Source organism: Paroedura picta, chromosome 1, assembly GCF_049243985.1.
Source record: "Paroedura picta isolate Pp20150507F chromosome 1, Ppicta_v3.0, whole genome shotgun sequence".
Lineage (NCBI taxonomy): Eukaryota > Metazoa > Chordata > Lepidosauria > Squamata > Gekkonidae > Paroedura > Paroedura picta.
Window position 1 is genome coordinate 148,865,225 of NC_135369.1, and position 14,076 is coordinate 148,879,300.

Genomic DNA, 14,076 nt, shown 5'->3' on the forward strand with positions numbered 1-14,076 from the left:
ATCTGACGCATTTTCATTCTGTGCTTTTGTAACCCTTTCTAATGGGGGGGGTGGTTTTCAAATCAATAGATGACAGCACTTTTATGGCTTGACAAAATGGGAAATTGCTTCAAAAGTAAAACCATTCCAGACATTAAATAGTAGGGGGCTTTACGCACCGGGATCTTTGTAGCAAATTGGTCACTGAATGAAAAATCGCCATTTAAAATAGTGGAATTCGTCGTTATGCATACCTGCCTTTGTAGTGGAATCCAGTTGCGTTTTGTAGCGTTTCCCACAGGCTTCCGGTCTCGGCAGAAATCACTAGAAAGGAAGCGCTATTGCCGAGCTCGTCCCGCCCCTGGCCGTCAAGCAGCCAATGGGCAGCCGTTAGCATGCTCCCAAACAGCCCCTTTCCCTTTAAGAAAGGTTTTTTTTTTAAAAAAAAACAGACCCATTGCAACGAATCTGTGTTAATTCGTTGCAACGGAGAGACCCATCCAGCTGCCTGGTGTGTTTGAGCTGTCGTTTGATCGTTGCCACGCTCCCTCCGAGTGAAAAAAAAAAATCCCCCCTCCCCCCCCTCTCACGGGCCCGATTTTCGGCTGAATGAATGTGTAAAAAATAAAGGGACAATACATCAGCAAACGGGCTTCTCTGTTCTTTGTGCTTAGTGACTGAAGGGGAGGGACTGAAGCCAGGGAAGCCTCTAAACTGAAAGAGGCTCGCTGGTGCGTTTATCCCCGCTCGCTCGGAGAAAAAAAAATGGCGATCGCTTCGCCGGAAGATCAGAGAAGAGAGCCAGGGGGAGGGACTTTGTAGAAACCGCAATAATGTTAACGCACAGGTCTTTTTCGCTAGTGTTGCAGATTGGTTGCAGGAGTGTATCGCTTTCCGGAGGGTGAATCCACTTTTGGGGATTTCCCTGAAAGCGCTACAAGGAAGCGCTTTTTGCAGATTGGTTTCAGGTGTGTGGCAGATTGTCAACGACGTTGTGCAAAACAGCAAATCAGTAGCGTTTTCAATTGGCAACCATTGTGCTATTTTGAAGGTGTGCAAAAAGCCCCTAGGTATCATAAACCCCTGAACTTGACAACTAGATGTAGAACTAAATCGCAATGGCTATGAACATAGCAACATTAATGGAAACAGTCTCTCTAGAACAAGCCAGGCCTAGCAAAATGCCCAGTAGCATAGGAAAGGAGAAACTCCAAACTTTCACTTATAGAAGTGGAAGGATGCTGCTTCTCATCTGCTTCTTCAAGGGTTCTTGCTGCTGCTGCTGCTGCGGAGTTTGCTCCCTGGGTTGGGCCTGCAAAGGAATAAGCAATTTCCCTTCAGTCAAGTTCTGGGCCTTCTCTCTTCTGCTACAGGCCAGACTTACTGAGGGGTGGGGCTTTTAAGGATATGTGAGCACATCCTCAAGGATCTTTGGCTCCCTAGCCCTAAATCCTAACCTGCTGTTTAATTGACCTTGGAGTGGGGAGTCATAAGACTTTCGAGTCCAAAGTCTACAATCCCCTAGCTGCCCCGCTGATACCTCCAGGGTGCTTTGCTGTCCCTGGCACCCATGCTGTTTTGCAGCTAGGGTGCAGTGCCTTTTTTCTCTTGCACGTGGTGTTCTTTTCAGTAAGCTCTATTGCGAGTGCTTGTGTTTCATCACATGACATCACCCTGCATTTGCACAACATCTGGAATTGCAACAGTTCTCCTTTTAAAAACTCGGCTTTCCTACGTGTGGACATTTAAAAAAAATTCTTGATAGTAGAACAAGTTACTTTTTGTTTTAAGTAGGGCAGCATTAAGTCAAGTAATTTTTTTTCCTTTTAGAAAGGAAAACCTGAAAAAACAGAAGTCTTCACACGGGCTGTAGAAATCAGCCCGCTGGATAAAAATAGGCACGTTGACCTTCATAAAGTGGAGTGCTTATGTGAAATGAGACACTGTAGTTTTGTCTTTAATTGCATGAGGAGTGTTCCTCCTCCGTATTTCCTACCTGGGTCACAGAACTGTTGCTTTCTACTCTGTGAAGAGCATTCATTCACCAGGATGGTTTCCCCTCTGTGTACCCACTCTTTAATCCACGACTGTGTTTTGCCTGTGCCCTCTGATTATTCACTTCTTTTGTAGTCTCTTATGGGGAATCTTTTCAAAAGCTTTATGAATCTCCAAGTACATGATGTTCAGCAGGTCACTTTATCTCATTTTATTAACTTTATTTAAATACAAAGAACGGTGCGGGCTGAAGAAGCACAATTTCCCCTAACAGAAGCTGTGCTGCATTGACCCTATCAGATTATACTAACCCGATGCAGTCCTAGTCTGTCCTTAATTAGACTCTCAGTCAGTTTCTCTGCTAGGGCAGTAAAACTCATTAGATTGTAATTCACAATGTTTCTTTGACTTCTCTCTCTCTCTCTCTCTCTCTCTCTCTCTTTAGCAGAGAGTAAGAACTGTTTTAAGTGATTAATTGTTGTTAATGCTGATCTCTCTCTTCCTTTTATTGCCAGTAATATAACTTGTATTTGGTCAATGCCTATCACTTTGGCTGCCACTGAAAGACCCAGACAAGAGGACTGAGAATCCCCTGACAGTCCCAACTGGGACCATTTCCGCACAGAGATGGACAATGCGTACCGCCTTCTGCTTGCAAAAACATGATTGTAAACAGCGCATTTTGCTGCTTCCTGATGGGAGACCCCTTCCACATTATCCTACTATCTCATTGCAGCTTTCCCTTCCTGACAAGGTGGCAGAGAAGACAGAAGCGTGGATAACCTTCAGGTTTCCCCCTCGCTCCTTGGGCTGTCAATCAACACAGCCCACCATTCCCCTCACAGTGGTGGTTCAGCGGACTCAAACTTCCTCCCCCCTCCTCCCAAGTCTCGAAACTATTTTTTTAAAAACACTTCCGTGTTGCTATGGAATCATGCCACAACAGTAAAACATTTTTCAAGATATATTTTCAGGATTCTTTGTATAGTGGTCTTGATTTATGTTTGGGTAGATTTGATAGGCTGGCCATAGTAACTGGAACCTGATGATTGTGTGTTCACAATAAAGATTAAAAATACAGAATACGGATGCCATGCTAAAAGGGAGAGGTCTGCTTCATCACATGGTCCCCCTCTTTCCCTGTTCATACCCTGCTGCCAGAAAACAAAAACATAAATGTGTTTTAGATAGGATTGCTGCCCGCTCCCAAAATTACTGTGCACACTGAAGGGAACATAACAGTACATTTTATTTCCACTGATACATGGGCATGTCGCTTTGCAGTCCTGTAGCAATGTGGACCATGCCATTTTTTAAAAAAATTAGCAATCCAGAAATGGGGGGGGGGGGGAAGGACTGATGTGAGGGCAGGCAAAATCTAGCGAGGCTGTTGCACATTTCTTCTTTCAGACAAGCTTGCCTGTTTGTGCCTCGTTGTGTGCCATGACAAGAAAGGGGAAGTGGATTCTACTGTTTTCCCTCATCACAGGGCAATGGGGATGAAAATGTGCACCAACCAATGGAGAGCTATGAGTTGCTGCCGGTGTCATGAGGAAGTAGCATTAAAACCCATGAACAACGAGCGGCTAGGCAGGGGCAAATACCTTGTGGGAAATTATCTGGGTTTGTTCTGAGTTGGTCTGCTCATAAGCATTTGCACTCAGGAGAGTGCCATGAATAATTAAGGGACCAGGTGAGCTCCAAAGAGCAATGTTCTTAGAGAAACAAGAGGACCAAGATGGTATATAATGACCTTTGTTGCATTTGCCGGGCTGGCAAATAAAACCAGTGACTGGAGGGTTGCATAGCCTGAGGGACATGAGGTTTGGGTAAAAGAGAGGCCACAGCAGAGGATAATGGATCAGAGTCCACCCTCCAAAGAAACCATTTTCTCCAGAGGAACTAATCTCTATAAGTATAATCCCAGGAAATCTCCAGGCCCCACCTGAAAGTTGGCAACCCTAACAGGTACAGGAAGTCAGGGAGTTGTTATAGCTCCCTCTGAGTACAAGATTGGTCAATAGATCCATTAGATCAGGCCTGTCAATTTTATCTTTCCCAGGAAGGAAGAAGGATAGAGGGAGGAGGGAAACAACTAGGGCCTCTTTGAGATGGGGATATGTTATGAGGTCCACGTGAGCTTGCAAACTGTGTCTTTAAATCCTCAATTTCCCTCCTGTATTATTGAATAAATCTGGTTAGGTCTCTTGGAGTACCTCAGGTTGGATTAGTTGACTTCACCCACAATTCTGAAGGGTATGTACCCATCAGCCATCCTGCCCTTCATCTCACTAACCTCAGTGAGTGTTGGCTGCAAGTGATATTGTACATAATCATCCATTTTCTATTCCTTGGAAATGCCACCATTTGCCTATGCAGTGATTCAATATCTTTTCAAGCCTCTTCTTGTTTAGGAATCTCGGGGGGGGGGGTGTGAGAATGACAACTTTTTGCCTTTTATTTCACAGGAACAATGGTATGTGTGTTTTCTTAGTATTGCTTCAGAAGATTTAGAAAGTCTCCTTTCACTGATCCTGATAGCACAACTATATCAGTGATTATCTAGATATGCTGTGTTTTCAAGATCACGTGGGGGATTTATTTATCTGTGTTTTCAATGTGAGAAGTATTTATATGAGCATTTCAGCTGTTCGTCATCTGTGTGGTATTGCAATCTGGTCCTTTATTTCCTACAACAATAGGTATATCCCAGTAAGGTATTAAGTTCCTTACATCTAGGTGAGGACTTTACATGGAATGACGGTGGTTCTGATCTGCAAATGCAGTTGGGGGTAATGATGCTGTCTGATGGTGTCTGGAAAGATACTGGTTGAGAGCTTAAGAAATTTAAAAACTCCTCCATGAGGTTAGGTGGGATAGAAATACTTCAAATGAGTAATAAACAAATGGAATTCCGAGCAGCATGAATTGCTCCAGGGAGCCTAAGGCTGGTTGGGAAATCAGCAGGAATCTCTCTGTCCCACTCTTCTGCAAAAGCAGTTTGTGCTGATTCAAAAGGAAAAGCTATTTGGTACTGGATAAATTAGAGCAGACAGGTGTTACGTATTCCTTTGTCTCCGGTGCATCTTTGCCTTTGCTACAAACTTTTGCATTTGTGCCTTCGTGATATATTTTTGATAGTTGTTGCTAGTAATTATGCTCTTGAATAGCAGTAGCAAACCTTTCTCTTTCTGACTTGCTTTGAGCTTCTTCCCTGATGGAGGCTATAATTATTCATGTTATTTTTGAGAAGGCTTGTTGGGCAGTGCAGGGCTTCAGAGCTTCCTATTTCCTCCCCGCCCGCCCGCTTTTAATTGATGCAGAAGCCAGCTGAAATCAGCTTAGAGGAGAGCCATTCTGATCAGCCTTGACCACCAGGTGATGAGATGTCCTGAGGCAGTTTTCTTTTTCCCTTTCTGATATTTGCAGAATGCATATCTATATCCTAATCCTGTGCCACTTTCTGATGTTGGAATGTATAACCTTTCCCCTAAGGAATTTGGATTATGCATTCTGAACTTTCTCATGAATGTGCAGCTCTTTTGAAACAACATCACTGAATTATACCTACAAAGTAAGTTACAGCTGGGCTGCCCAGCAGCAGGTGTTAATTGCATTTGTCCCCTTATGTTGTAAGCTCAATTTTCAATATTTTAAGGAGCCTCTGCCTTGGTCCCAATCCATGGCATTGGTTCAAAAAGTTGCCAGCATTCTGTTCACAAAATGAGTCCTTTTAATGCAAGGCCCTTCTCTGAAGATTTGAGGTAGAGCCCTGGCAGTGGGGAGTTTGGGGAGGGAGTTCAGTGTAGATGTGATGCCTGGGGGTGGGGGGAAAGGAATGGAATTCCTACCAACAGTCTCCCCTGGCTGGAAAGGGCCAGCTGTAGCCTCTCAAAGCCTCAGCAGGCCTTTCTGGGGCGATGGGGGGATGGAGTTCCTCTCCCCTGTCCTGAAAATGCACGCCGAGGCTTAGAGAGGCTGCGGCAGGCTTTTCTGGCCAGGGGGGACTGTGGGCAGGAGGGCTGCCCGGGGGGGGGGGTGGGCAGGGAGGAGTGGAGTTCCCTCCTGTAGCTTCTCTGCCCCAAAAAGGCCTGCCATGGCCTATCCACACCTCGCCGTGCCTTTTCGAGGCCGGGAGCAGTGAGGAAAGAGATCTCCCCCCCCCTTCCCGAAAAGGCCCACCGAAGCTTGGTCAGGCCATGGCAGCCTTTTCAGGGCAGGGTGGAGGGCTGGCAAGAGTGTTGCTGGGAGGGGGGAGGAACGGGGTTCCCGCCAGCCCTCCCCCATGCCCTAAAAAGCCCTGCTGCAGCCTCTCGAACCCTCAGTCGCCCTTTTCGGGGCGGGGGGAGTCCTGGTGGAAACTCAATGCCTCCCCCCCCACCCCAAAAAGGCCCACCAAGGCTTGAATGGGCTGCAGCAGGCCTTTTCAGGACACAGGGGCGTGCTGGCAGGTGCACTGTCCAGGCATGGGGAGCAAGGAATGGGAATGCTAGCGCCTGTTGTATTTATAGATGCAATGGTTTTTATAATAATTCTATTATGTAGTTTTTCTGTTTGGGTTTTTTTAAACATTGTTTTACTGTCTCTTTTCCTTTCTTCTATGCCTTAAGATGTCGCTATGATCCCCTACTAGCAGTGCTTCCTCAGGGATCCATGCCAAGTGGCCCATTGTGTCCTGCTTTTCCTTCCAGTGTAAGACGACCATCCCCTTGCTAATAGCTCACAATGGCTGGCTGACAAGGGGGGATAATTGTTCTAAGACAGTACCTTGGTGGTTCTTGTTAAGTTCCTATAGGAGTTTGAAGGTGACCCTCTCTCTGCTGAAGGGAGGGGGAGTCAGAGGGAGGGTCATGTCTACGTGAAAGAGAAAAGTGCAAAGTTGTGATCACTAAAAAAATATGAAGTTTCATTGATCACTTTAATTAGGTAGTTCATGTTGATCATCTTCAAACAGCTGGTGGTTTGATTTATAGAAAAAGAAGAACAGCACGCAGGTATTCTGGATGCTGAAGGAGAGACTGCATAATTTTCACTGTAACGTTCTATTTTGTCACAGAAAAGAAACCAAACCAACAGAGCACAGGGCTAACAATTCACCATTCTTGGAAGTGCAATATTCTTGGATTTCTTCTTCCAAAAAAGCCTTTTCATTAACTAATGTATTTTCAGACATCTTTCATCCTGAGTTTTAAAAAGAATAAAAGCTGCATAAAACTAATGTGAAAACAACACAATAGCAGCATTGAGGAATCACACAAATTCAGGTTTTTGCGAACAGAATGTACAAAAAGGAGGATGAAGCAGGAATCCTCAAATATAATGGAACTCCAACAGGACCAACAATGTACAGATTTTTACATGAGCTTTGAAACTGGTATAAAAGCATTATGGGATATCTCAAATGAATCTTAAAGTTATATAGACTTCACATTCCTTTTTCTGTGTACGTAAGTGGAACAGCTACACTATGCTGTCTGTTTTAAGAGCTTAGGAATTTGAACTTCTGGTTGATGTGGCTTAGAAGTTCCAGATCATAAGCTCACATTTACTGGTCACAAAGAAAATGGCATTTTATTTTCTTAGCAGATTGGAAGCATTTCCAACAGTGTTTTTAGGATCTGACCTCAATGCATAAACGATTAGCCCAAATGTGACTTGGTGAGTGGCAGTTTAAACATTGCCTGCAGCCCATCATGCTTTAAAAGATATCCTCCATTTGAAGAAATAAAACTCTATTAAGAGTTCTGCATACTTTTTCCCTATGGGGAAAATAGTGAAGTGCATTCTAATGTTGTTGGGAGGAAGGGCATGATTGTGCTGATCAGGAACCAAGAAAATGGTTTCTTGTGTATATTGATATAGCTTTTTCATTTCAGCAGGACCACATTTTTATTTACCTTCTTTATACCCCATTTTCCCCTCAGTGGGAGCCCAAAGTAGCTTACAATGCTCTCCTCCCCTCTCTTTTATTCTAGGGTTAGACTCTAGGGTTTAACCAAAGCACTTTACCGAAATGCTAGAACATCCCCAGCCATGTGCTAATATCATTTCTGGTCACACAGGTCAGCAAGAGCCTCATTGTCTCCATCTCCCAGAAGTGATATCATTGTGCAGGGGGCACTTTAACACTTTCCCATTACTCTATGGTTTAACCATAGAGTTTCAGGGGATATTAGAGTGTTGCCTGACATTCTGGGGATAATGAATGCACCTCTTCACTTCACTATCTGGGGTAACTACCTCTGCAGTGGTGTTGGGAGGTGAGAAAATATCATTCATTCCATGTATCCCCCATGTTGTATGTAAACCGCCCTGAGCCATATGGAAGGGTGGTATAGAAAATAAATAAATAAATAAATAAATAAAATACCATAGACTTAACCATGCAACTAGATGCAGAATTACTCCAGTTTAACTACATAGGATCACACTGTATGTTACAGTTCATCTCCCTTCTTTGCGCAGCTGCATTTAGAGACATCCTCTAAATCATGTGACATGATCTGTTTTTTACATCTGCCTTCTCAGTGACATAATGCACGAAGCTACTTATACTGAACCCTTGGTCCATCAAAGTCAGCATTGTCTGCTCAGACTGGGAGGGCTCTCTAAGGTCTCTGACACGTTACCTGCTGCCAGATGCCAGAGATTGAACCTGGGACCTTCTGCTGGGCACCCACCGTGAAATGACTGCGATAACAGTTTGCAAGATCAGTCATCCAGGTTAATGGATCCACACCAAACAATACTGTTCAAAAGCACATGAAGACATCAAAGGGTTCTTTTTCTTTCAACTGTACAGGTATAAAAATAAATCAGGGGTGGCAGCAGAAAACAGACAGGTGGTAGAGATAGCAGCTGCCAGAAAGAAGAATGTAATAGTGCAACTAAACCAACAAGCTAGATGCAAACCAGCAGGTGTTTGAGCGTCCCTTCTCATCAGGTCCATGACCAAGCCAGTTCCACTAATGTCACTGCAGCTCACAAGACTGGTGTCAGCTGCACAGTGGAATGCGGAAGTAGATTTCACAAGAAGATGACCATAGGAGGATTCTGGCTGGGGTTTTCTAATGCAGGGTCTTCTAATGCAGAGTCTAATCACGTCTTCTGGCCCAAAATGTATCAACATAATTGGCCCTGAAACACAAAACATCTCTGATATCATCATCCACATTGTCTTCTACTTCTACCCCATCCCCATGTGTTCATCTAGGCATCTTTTTAATGCTGGGGAACTAAGGTAGCACTCTTCTTCCGGCACAATTGACTGGACTGGGTTTTCTGTGTTGATGGTGTGATATTATATCATATCATATATTATATTATATTCTGCCCTCCAGAAGGCTCAGGGTGGTTCACATAAAATAGAAACAATACAGATAATTTAGTTTAACAATAATAAAGCAACACAGAACAATGGAAAAATATGAAGAACATTAAATTAACGCATACTGATAGCCCAGTGGTTGGGGCAGAATTGTAGTGGGTGCCATGGGAAGGAGGCTTAGGGAGAGGGCCCATGGGAAGTGGTGGTTTAAAAACAAAAATGGTAATTACCCAGTTTAGAAGCTGAGCTCGAGAGCAGTACTGTCATCCAGTGGAGTAACCCTTTTCTAGGTCCAGTGGATGTGGAAGGGGGTAACTCTGCTTAAGCTTCCTCTTTTCCTTTCTGCATCTTAAATCCACAGACTGCTGGACACAAAGGAGGCATTATCAAACTCTAAGTGCTTGGTTTGCTCAGAGGCAGTTTGGCAGTCAATTCAAAATCCACATGCATCATGGTCAATCCCTTGAGTCCTTCAAAATACCCATTCACCATTTGTTTAAATACTGCACTGGAAGTGATGGCTGAAGCATGTATTCACCACAGTAAGGTGAAGAGTTGTAAAAGTTCACGCCATTAAAATGCTTGGACTTGCTTTACTCTGCCCTGCTCAATGCACTTGGCTTATCTGCTTTATGTTTTAGTCACATGCTATTTAGCCTGCAAGCCTTGAAGGTTAACCTGTGCTCCCAAGAGAACGGCACGTTGTAAACAATAGAAGCAGGTTCATGAAACATTGCCCTGTCTCTCCTTACCTTTTTGGCAATTTGCATAGCATATAAAAGATGCTTGGTTTTCTCTCTTGCCATAAGGCAAGGCTTGAATAAGTTATTGTATTGCTTAAATGGTATGGGGGGGGGGAAAGGAAAATTAGGCTGAAGGCTTATAGCATGCATCTAGAGTTTTGTGTTTTTTAAGCTCTGCTTTTCAACATCAGTTTCCAGCAGACCAACAAAGCAAATCCTGATATGTCAATTTTGCTTGCCTTACCATTACTGGTAAGACAGCCAAGGTGATGTAGTAGTGGTTGAAGAGTGGCAGACTCTAATCTGGAGAACCGGTTTTGATTCCCCACTCCTCCACATGCAGCCAGGTGGGTGACCTTGGGCTAGTCACAGTTCTTACCTACCAGTTTTTGCAGGTCAGTTCTCTTAGAGCTCTCTCCGCCCTCATAGGGTGTCTGTGGTGGGGAGAGGAAGGGAAAGGCATTTGTAGGCCACTTTGGGACTCCTTTAGCTAGTGAAAAGCGGGATATAAAAAAACAGCTCTTCAACTACTACTGTTGTTCTTTATCCTGCTTCAGTGAACACGGAACCCAATGTATGCAAAATCTGAGGTCTGTGGCTGGGCTGCCTTTCTCTCCTCCCAGTTCTGAGAGGTTTAAACTCACAAAATAGGAGCACCAGCCTTTGCCCTGCTTGGAGATGGTGCTTTGGCTGTGGCAGTACAAGCCTCCTTTTGAGTGGCAGGCAGCATGTGAGAAACTCGAAAGGGTCAGGTTGCTGGTAATATTCTGTCTCTAGGTGTTCTTAGTATAATCTGCTGAACAAATAAGGCTGCGCCACTGACAGTTCAGGAGAGGCTTCTGTGGAGCAATGTGCACCTGGTATTAATTCTGCCGCTTTTTAAGCATCCAGGTTATCAAAATGAAAACCTTTCCTCTCATATAAGGACACAGCAAAGCCAAGAATTTTTACATGACTTTAGTACTTACCGCAAGAAGATGATTAATTCATAATCAGTATGGTAATTCTGTGAAACAATGAGTTTTTCTAGCCTTGCAGGGAAATGATGTGGGACCTACAGAGAAATGCTTCAACCTCAGCAAAATCTGATTACCTGACTTTAAAAATATGAATGCTATGAGAGGGCGGCATCATTATGCCCCTTGCCATGCCTTCCCCTTTCCTTTTGTTGCCCATCCTCCTCCCAAGTCTGCTGAAACACAGCAGCACTTTAGTTGCATGTGACTGTCCAAGCTAGTCCAGTTACCTGGATGGTGCTTCAAAAGGTGTCTACCTCACAGTTTTATCATGGGATTCCAACTGAGCTTAGCATGGACAGATTCAAGATATGAAACTCTTACAAACATTGTAGCAGACAAACATTGATGCAGCTGTATAAACTATATTTTACCATCATACGAAGCACTCTTACTATGAATAACTCATACTGTGAATATACATGACCTGAGTCCTACCTATCTGAGGGACCACTAATCTGCTTATGTACCCCACAAGTCTCTTCGCTCTGCGGGTATGAATTTGCTGCTTGTCCTGGACCCCCAAGACCAGGGCCTCGACCAGGACCAGGGCTTTCTCGGCCCTGGCCCCAACCTGGTAGAATGAGATCCTGGAACAGCTAAGGGCCCTGACGGGGCTCTCTGGGTTCCACAGGACCTGCAAGACAGAACTCATCCACCAGGTGTTTGGTTGAGTCCAGGGCGGTGATCAGAACTATCAAACTGTGGATCCACCCTATTTTATAAAGATCAGGGCCTCTGGTTTCCCATCACTTAGGTCATCGGCATGGGCCCATTGGCTGGAACAACAGGTCTGAGCTAAGAAGGGCTAGATAATTTGATTATGCCATCATTTGTTTGTCAGATTTTTTAGGGCTTTTTATTGGGTTTTATACTGTAATTTTATCATTTTATCTGTAAACCGCCACGAGGCGGCTTTTGCCAAGAGGGGTGGTATAGAAACTGAAATATAAATAAATAAAATAAATACATTTCCCTTCGTATGAATGGCATCTGCCAACAAGTACAAAGCATCATGGTTGTGTGATGCTTTTCAGGCTCACCTTTCCTTCTTCTTACCCCAAGGTTTTGCCCTTTGACCTGACATTCTTCAAGGGCATTAGGCCAGAACATGTGCTGCTCCTCATATCCGTGATTTTTAGAAAGCAACATAAAATTATTCACAGAATGTTAAGCTGTTTTATGTAGTTGCTGTGTTGTTTGTTGGAATCCCAAACACTGTTGCTGAGATGAAAATGTAAAGCTACAACCCTCTAAACAAGCAGTTGTAAAACAGGAATATCTTCTTCATTGTAGATCTAGAATCTACAATGTTGAGTTGGGGCATTAACATTTATTTTTTAGCACTTACTGGAAAAGTTGTAATTGGGAGTAGGAGCAAAAGCCTGCTGATACATAGAAAACCAGGGGCAAAGAGGAAACTTAAGTGTACGTTATCAAAGCCCAAAGCACAGGATTATTTCTGACTGTCATCCAAGTTTGCCAAACGGCACGGTGCATTGGAGTCAGCTTTTCCTTCTCTACGAGTAGAGTATCCTTTTAGAAGTTTCATCTGCTTTGACAACAAAACTGCAATTTCTATACTGAAATCCAAAATCCACTGATTGAATGACATTTAAAATTTTTACAGAACATTTGCTTAAGCCAGATCTATTCACTTTTTCCCCTTCTTCTGAACTTGTGACAGCCGAATTAAGTCCTAAGGACTTTAAGCATCAAAGTCAATTCCGTTTAAGTACATTCACATCTCACTGAGTAAAGTAATAAGTTCAGCCTCTGGAGAAAATCAGAAAACTATATCTTATATTCTAATAATGAAGGCGTCCAATTCTTTGGACACTTAAATCCAGTAACTGGAGCTGTGAACAAGCAAAACAGACCTTTCTACAAACCTGAAAAGGGTCCCAGGAAGAGAGAGGAATAAAAGGAAGAGAGGACAATAATGTCAGCTGCTTTGGTCTCACTGTAGAGAAAGACTTTAGTTTTCCTTGGCAGAAGAGGGAGGAAGACAGAGGAATAGATAAAGGTAAGTTGGCTGTTGAGTGGGAAGGAAATGGGTAGACAGCTCCAGGTTGGGACATTCCTCGAGATTTGAGGGATGGAGCATGGGGAGGGAGCTGTTTGAGGAAAAGAGGGACCTCAGAAAGGTATGATTTAATTTACTCCATTGTCCAAAGCAACTGTTTCCGCCAGGGGAACTAATATTGCCAACCTCCAGGTGAAGTCTGGAGAGCACCTAGGATTAAAACTGACCTCTAGATCAGGAGTAGTCAACCTGTGGTCCTTCAGATGTCCATGGGCTTCAATTCCCATGAGCCCCTGCTAGTGTTTGCTGGCAGGGGCTCATGAGAATTGTAGTCCATGAGCATCTGGAGGACCACAGGTTGACTACCCCTGATCTTGATGACAGAGATCAGTTTCTTTAGAGGAAAAGAGGTATTTTGGAGAGTGACGGCTATAGCATTATACCCCGTTGAGGTCAATTTCCTCTGCAAACTTCACTCTCTCAAGCCTCCACCCCCAATTATCCAGCAATTTCCCAATCTGGAGCCAGTAACCCTAATGGAAACTTCTCTCTGAAGTAGGGTGATTAGTTGTGATTCCAGGTGAGCCACTGCTGCTGAGCGGGGGAGTAAATGGTTGTCTGGTTGTGCTGCCATCGCCACTACTGATGGGGAGAAGGAAACAGGCAACAGATCAAGAGAATGATGGGGCACAGAAAGGGTAAAGGGGAAGGAGGCAGAAAAAGAAAGAAATAGTGATGAAATGGGGAGACAGAACAAGGAAGTGAGACTGATGGGGTTTGGCAGATGGGCACAGAGGAAGGAGAAAGAAAAAGCGTCACAGGAGAAAGAGTTTGAGACTGAGAGATATAGAGAGAGAAAGGAGGAAGCAAAAGTGGGGAATTTCTTGTGGGTCTCCACTCATAGTATATTAATTGCTATAATTAGCTTGTGTTAGAAGAAGAAGGGGCTTTTTGCACGGCTTCAAAATAGCACAATGGTTGCTAATTGAA

General features: G+C 43.9%; 1 protein-coding gene and 1 long non-coding RNA gene across 7 annotated transcripts in view; one reads left to right on the forward strand and one right to left on the reverse strand.

The window, feature by feature from the left end:
- Positions 1 to 14,076, forward strand: part of KHDRBS2 (KH RNA binding domain containing, signal transduction associated 2) — a 537,632-nt gene that overhangs the window by 40,920 nt on the left and 482,636 nt on the right. The gene's annotated exons all lie outside the window — the stretch shown is intronic.
- Positions 8,740 to 14,076, reverse strand: part of LOC143844482 (uncharacterized) — a 31,280-nt gene continuing 25,943 nt past the window's right edge. Inside the window, exons 4-5 of one of the 2 annotated variants that reach the window (XR_013234003.1) lie at positions 9,532 to 9,663; positions 8,740 to 9,111 (exon numbers count right to left, since the gene is read on the reverse strand). This is a non-coding gene — a long non-coding RNA (uncharacterized LOC143844482). The remainder of the gene's footprint in view (positions 9,112 to 9,531; positions 9,664 to 14,076) is intronic. The other variant, XR_013234004.1, reaches the window with a different exon arrangement.